The 6948-nt window shown below is 41.5% G+C and overlaps 1 pseudogene; it reads left to right on the top strand.

The window, feature by feature from the left end:
- Window positions 1-4321: 4321 nt before the first annotated feature.
- Window positions 4322-5711, top strand: LOC472963 (argininosuccinate synthase-like; annotated as a pseudogene).
- The last annotated feature ends 1237 nt before the right edge of the window (window positions 5712-6948 follow it).

Here is a 6948-nt window from a genome sequence, read left to right on the forward strand (position 1 = left end):
TCATTGGCAAGAGCCCCTCTCCCACATGAAGTGTACCTTTCCTGAGATCAAGAAACCTTCATTCAACATCTGAACAAAATCAGCATTCTAATGAGATTTTTCAAAAGAAGGCCAGTGGTATGTGGAGTCAGGAAGATACTTGTTGGCGAGGGGGCCATTATATTTTTCATCATAGATAATCCTACTTTATTCTCTGGTTACTTTTAAGGTTTCCCTCTTTTCCCTTTTACTATGATGTAACCATTGAGGAAGTATTTTTATCCTGCTTAGGATTCGTTATTTCTCTCTCATCTGGATATGGATGTATTTAATTAATTATTGAAAATTTCCCACTATTAAATAAGCAAATATTGCCTCATTATTCTCTTTATCTTCTTCCTTTGGAGAACCTAGATGTGAATTAGACCTTTTCCTTCTATCTGTCGGTTTACGACTGTCTTTCATATTTCTTTTATTTCAGGCTGCATTTTGTGTGAATTCTCAGATCTGTCCTCCGTTTACCTAGTTGTCACTTCAGTTGTGAGAAATCAGATGTTTAAGCTGCCCAACAAGTTTATAACTTCAACACCTCACATTTTTCATTTCTGTAAGTATTATTTGGTTCTTTTCAAACCTGCCGGTTCTTTCCCCCCCACCCTGCCCCCATTATCCTCTTTTTCCTGGTATAATTTATCAGTTGGTTTGATCTGGGCTTTAAGTAATAAAAGACCAAGTGCAAATTATTTAAACCATAAGTTTACTCCACACAATAAAAACTTCAAAGATAGGGCAGCTCCAGAGTAGTTAAATTCAGTGGATCAATTATATCATCAAGGACTCAGGGTCTTTCCATCTTTCTGTTCTCCATCCTTAATGTTTGGCTGTGCCTTGGGCCTTTCCCCTCATGGTTCACAAGATAGCTGCAGCAGCAGCTCCAAGCACCTCATCCTCACATAGATTGTCTAGTGGCGGAAAGAGGATATCACTTCAAATGTCCCTGTATATGAACCAAGAAGACTTTTCCATAAACTTCACAGATTTTTCCTCATGTCTTGTTGACTACAATTGTGCCACACACTGTTCTTAAATTATAAGGAGATGGAGTTACCATGACGGATTTACACCAATCACGATCTGTCTCCTCTGACTGGGCAGGAACCCAGGCTCCCCTGAAGCTCTAGCTGCTTTAAAATCTAAACAAAAGTATAATAACATCTGTGATAAGCCAGAAATTGGGAGAAATAACTGTTTGGTAAACAATCAATAGTATTTATTATAGCATTTATTCCTTTAGAAAAATCTATATAAATACTAACAAATACTTCTTTTAAAGAATTGTTCAGATTATTTTATTACTTAGGGTCATATTCTTAATGTCATAATCCTCCTACATTATCTTTTGACTGTCTCAGAGTCAATCACTTCCCCATGAGGCATGTAATTTTCTTATAATGAGCATAGCAATTGTTTTCCCTGGTGGGAATTTTATAAGCACAGAGCCATAAAAGTGGTCTGTGTTTTTATTATGTTTGTTTAAATGTTTACTTCAGCTGAGGTTTCCCTAATCCAAAACCTGTTTTATTTATTTGTTTTTCTGAGATGGAGTTTTGTTCTTGTTGCCCAGGCTGGAGTGCAATGGCATGATCTCCGCTCACTGCAACCCCCACCTACCAGGTTTAAGTGATTCTCCTGCCTCAGCTTCCCAAGTAGCTGGGACTACAGGCGTGCGCCTCAATGTCCGGCTAATTTTGTATTTTTAGTAGAGGCGGGATTTCACCATGTTGGCCAGGCTGGTCTCAAACTCCTGACCTCAGGTGATCCACCCGCTTCAGCCTCTCAAAGTGCTGGGATTACAGGTGTGATCCACCACGCCTGGCCTGAAACCTGTTTTTATACTAACATTTCAACGTGAGGAATGTCATACTAAATGTAATATACATTTTTATTCCACCCTATGCATGGTCCAAATGTGGGGCTTTGATTTCTTACAGTAGACATGTTTAATTTCTACCTGGAGGCTCATAGGGTCAAGTGCTCTTTTGGTCACCCAGAACCAGGTACATAGTTTTTTTCCGTTCTCCTTTTCCAGAAGTGGCAGCCCTTCCAGAATCCTGGTTTTATCTAGAATTATCCTTCTCAACAAGGCTGTTTTCTTGCCCAAATCTAAGGAAATCTGATCCCCATGGGAGTTGTGCTATGGTGGCCATTCACATCATATTGTAGCTCCTCTAGGCTGGTGGGTGCTTGTAGCCTCTAGAAACTGTATTCCATCTGAGCTGTCTGGAGAATTTCCTCTTTGTTTTGAGCTGTTAAGTATTGACATTTTTTTTAACCCATATTTTATCCAGCAGTTCAATGTGCTTGTGATTGAGGGAGAGGGGTCCATATTAGTTCATTTACCATATTAACAAAATGTTTTTAAAGCTTTTTTGAAAAACTTCATTTAATCCACCTAATAATTATTTTTTTCAGATGATAATTGGGGGTGTGGATATTTAGAAAAGCTACTTAGAAAAGTTTTGTCTGTTGATTTTGTATTCTGTGTATCTTGTGGAACAAATTAAAGTTCAATTTTTGGGGGGTTGGTTTTCTGTACAGTCATATTGCCTGCAAATAATAATTTTGTCTCCATTTTCCGATGTGTATACCTCATACCAGTTTTCTTTTCTGCTTTATTTCATTGTCTATGATTTTCTATGATGAATAGTAGTGGTGTTAGCGATCAATACATCTACCTTTACTGGAGGCGATTCTAAGTTGCTTTTTTTTTTTTTTTAATCAAATTGTGATGGGTAGGAGATGCACTGCCCATCCCCTTCCAAGGAATGACTTGCTGCTACAATTCCTTCGGGGTTTTCCTCAACTACAGGGAGCTGCCTCAGCCAAGAGTACACCCTTCCTGCAGTGCTGGGCATCCAATTATTGATCGAGGCAGGGGTATAAAAGCCAGATTTTATAGGTTCAGGGCAGGACACCGCTGATGGGCTCTCTCTTTCTGCCAAATCCTGCTGCCTTCTCCCTTCCACAGGGAGTGAATCCTAATAAATATCTTGCACATTGAATGCTGTTTCAGCATCTGCTTTCAGATAACGCAGGCTGAAATTTTCTTTTCCTCCAGGTTGTTTAGAGTTTATAAAACAAAAAAGAATCGCACTGAATTTTATCAAATGTTTACTAGGTGTCTAGTGAGATAATCATAAATTTCACTTCTATTGGTCAAAAATGTAATGAATTATACTGTTAGATTTCCATTCTTAAATTCTTGGTGGAAAATCTACTTATTTAATTAGAAGCATTTTTAAAAATATTCTGCTATACTTTAGTTGCTAGAAAGTTATTAAGAATTCTTGCCTCTCTGTTCATAAGTCATACTATTCTGTATTTCTGTTTGTTTATTTTAATTCTATTGTCTTTGTGAGCTTTGGTAGTGGGGTTATGCCAGCCTTGCAGGATAATTTGGGGGAACTTCATATTTTTAATAATGTTCTGAGAGAGCTTACAAACACAGAGGTTACCTGGTTCCTGAATGTTTGTTTGCACTCAGCTATAAAACCATTTATGTCTGGGGCCTTTTATTAGAAAGAGGATGAAGTTTTGATTATCATGAAGGTTTTTGTTTTGTTTTGGTTTTCTTTTCTCTTTTTTTTTTTTTTTTTTTTTTGAGACAGAGTTTCGCTCTTGTTGCCCAGGCTGGAGTGCAGTGGCGCAACCTCGGCTCACTGCAACCTCCCTGTCCCCAGTTCAAGTGATTCTCCTGCCTCAGCCTCCAGAGTAGCTGGGACAACAGGCGTGTGCCACCATGCCTGGCTAACTTTTTGTATTTAGTAGAGACGTGGTTTCACCATGTTGGCCAAGCTGGTCTCGAACTCGTGACCTCAGGTGATCCACTCACCTTGGTCTCCACAAGTGCTGGGATTACAGGCATGAGCCACTGCGCCCAGCCTATCTTGAAGTTTTATCTGTGGCCTTTCTTTTGTTTTGCTTGGTGATTAATATTTTTCTAGATAATCATCTGTTTCCTCTAAATTTTAATATTTATTTTCATAAAGCTTAACATATTATTCTTTTTAATTTTTAAATGTTCTTGATTGTATTTATATTCTATTTCCCTTCCTAATAAGTTTATGTGTGTGTCCCTTCTTCCTTTTTTTCTTGATCAATCTTAACAAAGTTTGTCTATTTAGTTTTATTATACTCAAAGAATAAGCATTTAGTTTCCTTTTAAGAACTATTAATTTCCACTGCTCTGTCACCTGCCACCGCTGCCCAAGCCTGAGTGGTTCACTGCACCATGAAGACAGATTCCAGATGCTGGCAACTGGTGCTTCCAATCCTAGACGCTATGTCCAGCAAAGACTTCATGGTTCTGGCCTACAGTGGGGCCTGGACACCTCCTGCATCCTCATGTGGCCGAAGGAACAAGGCTATGACATAATTGCCTACCTAGCCAACATTGGCCAGCAGGAAGACTTCGAGGAAGCCAGGAAGAAGGCACTGAAGCTTGGGGCCAAAAAGGTGTTCATTGAGGATGCCAGCAGGGAGTTTGTGGAGGAGTTCATCTGGCCGGCCATCCAGTCCAGGGCACTGTATGAGGACCACTGCCTCCTGGGCACCTCTCTTGCCAGGCCCTGCATTGCCTGCAAACAAATGGAAATTGTCCAGCAGGAGGGGGCCAAGTATGTGTCCCACGGTGCCACAGGAAAGGGGACCAATCAGTTCTGATTTGAACTCACCTGCTACTCACTGGCCCCCCCCCCAGATAAAGGTCATTGCTCCCTGGAGGATGCCCGAGTTCTACAACTGGTTCAAGGCCTTCAATGACCTGATGGAAGAATACACAAAAGCTACACGGGATTCCCATCCTGGTCACTTCCAAGAAGCCATGGACCATGGAACAGAACCTCATGCACATCAGCTGTGAGGCTGGAATCCTGGAGAACTCCAAGAACTAAGTGCCTCCAGGTCTCTACACGAAGACCCAGGACCTGGCCAAAGCCCCCAACACCCCTGATATTCTCGAGTTCCAAAACGGGGTCCCTGTGAAGGTGACCAACATCAAGGATGGCACCACCCACCAGACCTCCTTGGTACCTTGGTACCTCCTTTTCATGTACCTAAACGAAGTCACGGGCAAGCAGGGCATGGCCATACTGACATCGTGGAGAACCGCTTCATTGGAATGAAGTCCCAAGGTATCTAGGATACCCCAGCAGGCACCATCCTTTACCATGCTCATTTAGACATCAAGGCCTTCACCATGGACCTGGAAGTGCGCAAAATCAAACAAGGCCTGGGCTTGGAATTTGCTGAGCTGGTGTATACCGGTTTCTGGCACAGCCCAGAGTATGAATTTGTCCGCCACTGCATCGCCAAGTTCCAGGAGTGAGTAGAAGGGAAAGTGCAGGTGTCCGTCCTCAAGGGCCAGGTGTACATCCTCAGCTGGGAGTACCCACTGTCTCTCTACAGCCAGGAGCTGGTGAGCATGAAAGTGCAGGATGATTATGAGCCAATTGATGCCATCAGGTTCATCAACATCAATTCCCTCAGGCTGAGGGAATATCATCGTCTCCAGAGCAAGGTCACTGCCAAATAGACCCCTGTACAATGAGGAGTTGGGGTCTCCTCAATTTGCAGATCCCCCAAGTACAGGCGCTAATTGTTGTGATAATTTGTAACTGTGACTTGCTCTCCCCGGCTGGCAGCATAGTGGGGCTGCCAGGCTCCAGCTTTGTTCCCTGGTCCCCCTGAAACCTGCAAACGTCATCATTGAAGGGAAGAGGGGGGCAGATGGAGTGGGGAGCTATAAAATTACAATTAAAAGGAAAAAGAGAACTACTAATTTCCTTTTTATTTTATTGATTTCTTCTCATATCTTTATTGATCACTTCCTTTCTTTGCCTTGTTTTGCTTTTATTTTTTAATCATTACTATTTAGTAATAAATGTGTTTCTCTCTGTATCTTTGGCCATATCCTATTGATAGCACATGGGCTTCTGATAATCATTTATTTACAATTAACTGGTAATTGAGCTTTTTAAAATCTGCAAACCACGATTTGCTTAGAAAACTATTTTTAAATTCCAGTTGTATGTCTGACTTAAACATAGACATATAATACCTTTTAATATTAATTTTTAAGTTATATTTGATTATTGTCAAAGAACGTAACTTAGTATATTTCCCTAGAATCTACTGAGTTTTTTAAATAGCCCAGTGTTTGGTCCAGAGTTATATATTTTTCAAGGCTATTCAGAAAACAGCCCAGAGGTCTTTTTTTCTTTTTTAACACCTATTATGCCATGAATTCATAGGGAATAGGTTCCAGCAGCTCATAGCTCCTTCCCATTGGTTCTCACAAAGTGTGCTTCTCTGGGTGGAGCAGGCTGGCGCTTCATTTGAACCCAGGTACCTTCTCTTTGGCTTCTTTCTTTTTCTGATCATTTTCCTTCACGCGTTTCAGGAGCTCTCTCAGCTCTTAGAGTGCTTAATGTGCTCAATGTGCACATTAATTCTCTCGGCAAGAATCTTGCCCTTAGCTTGTTTGTTTATAACAATGCCAACAGCATGCTGGGGAACATTGTAGACTCTTCCAGTTTAGCCATGGTGACACTTGTGGGGCATTCCTTTTTGAACAGTACCCATTCCCTTGATGTCTACGATATCACCTTTCTCGTAGATTCACATATACATGGCCAAAGAAACAACTCCACATTTTCTAAAAGGACTAGAGAACATATATCGGGTGCCTCTCCTCTTTCCCTTTGTGTTCGTTGTCAGGCCTCTGAGCCCAAGCTAAGCCATCATATCCCCTGTGACCTGCACATACACATCCAGATGGCCTGTTCCTGCCTTAACTGATGACATTATCTTGTGAAATTCCTTCTCCTGGCTCATCCTGGCTCAAAACCTCCCTGACTGAGCACCTTGTAACCCCCACTCCTGCCGGCCAGAGAACAACCCTCCTTTGAC

This window comes from Pan troglodytes, chromosome 11 (assembly GCF_028858775.2).
Source record: "Pan troglodytes isolate AG18354 chromosome 11, NHGRI_mPanTro3-v2.0_pri, whole genome shotgun sequence".
NCBI lineage: Eukaryota > Metazoa > Chordata > Mammalia > Primates > Hominidae > Pan > Pan troglodytes.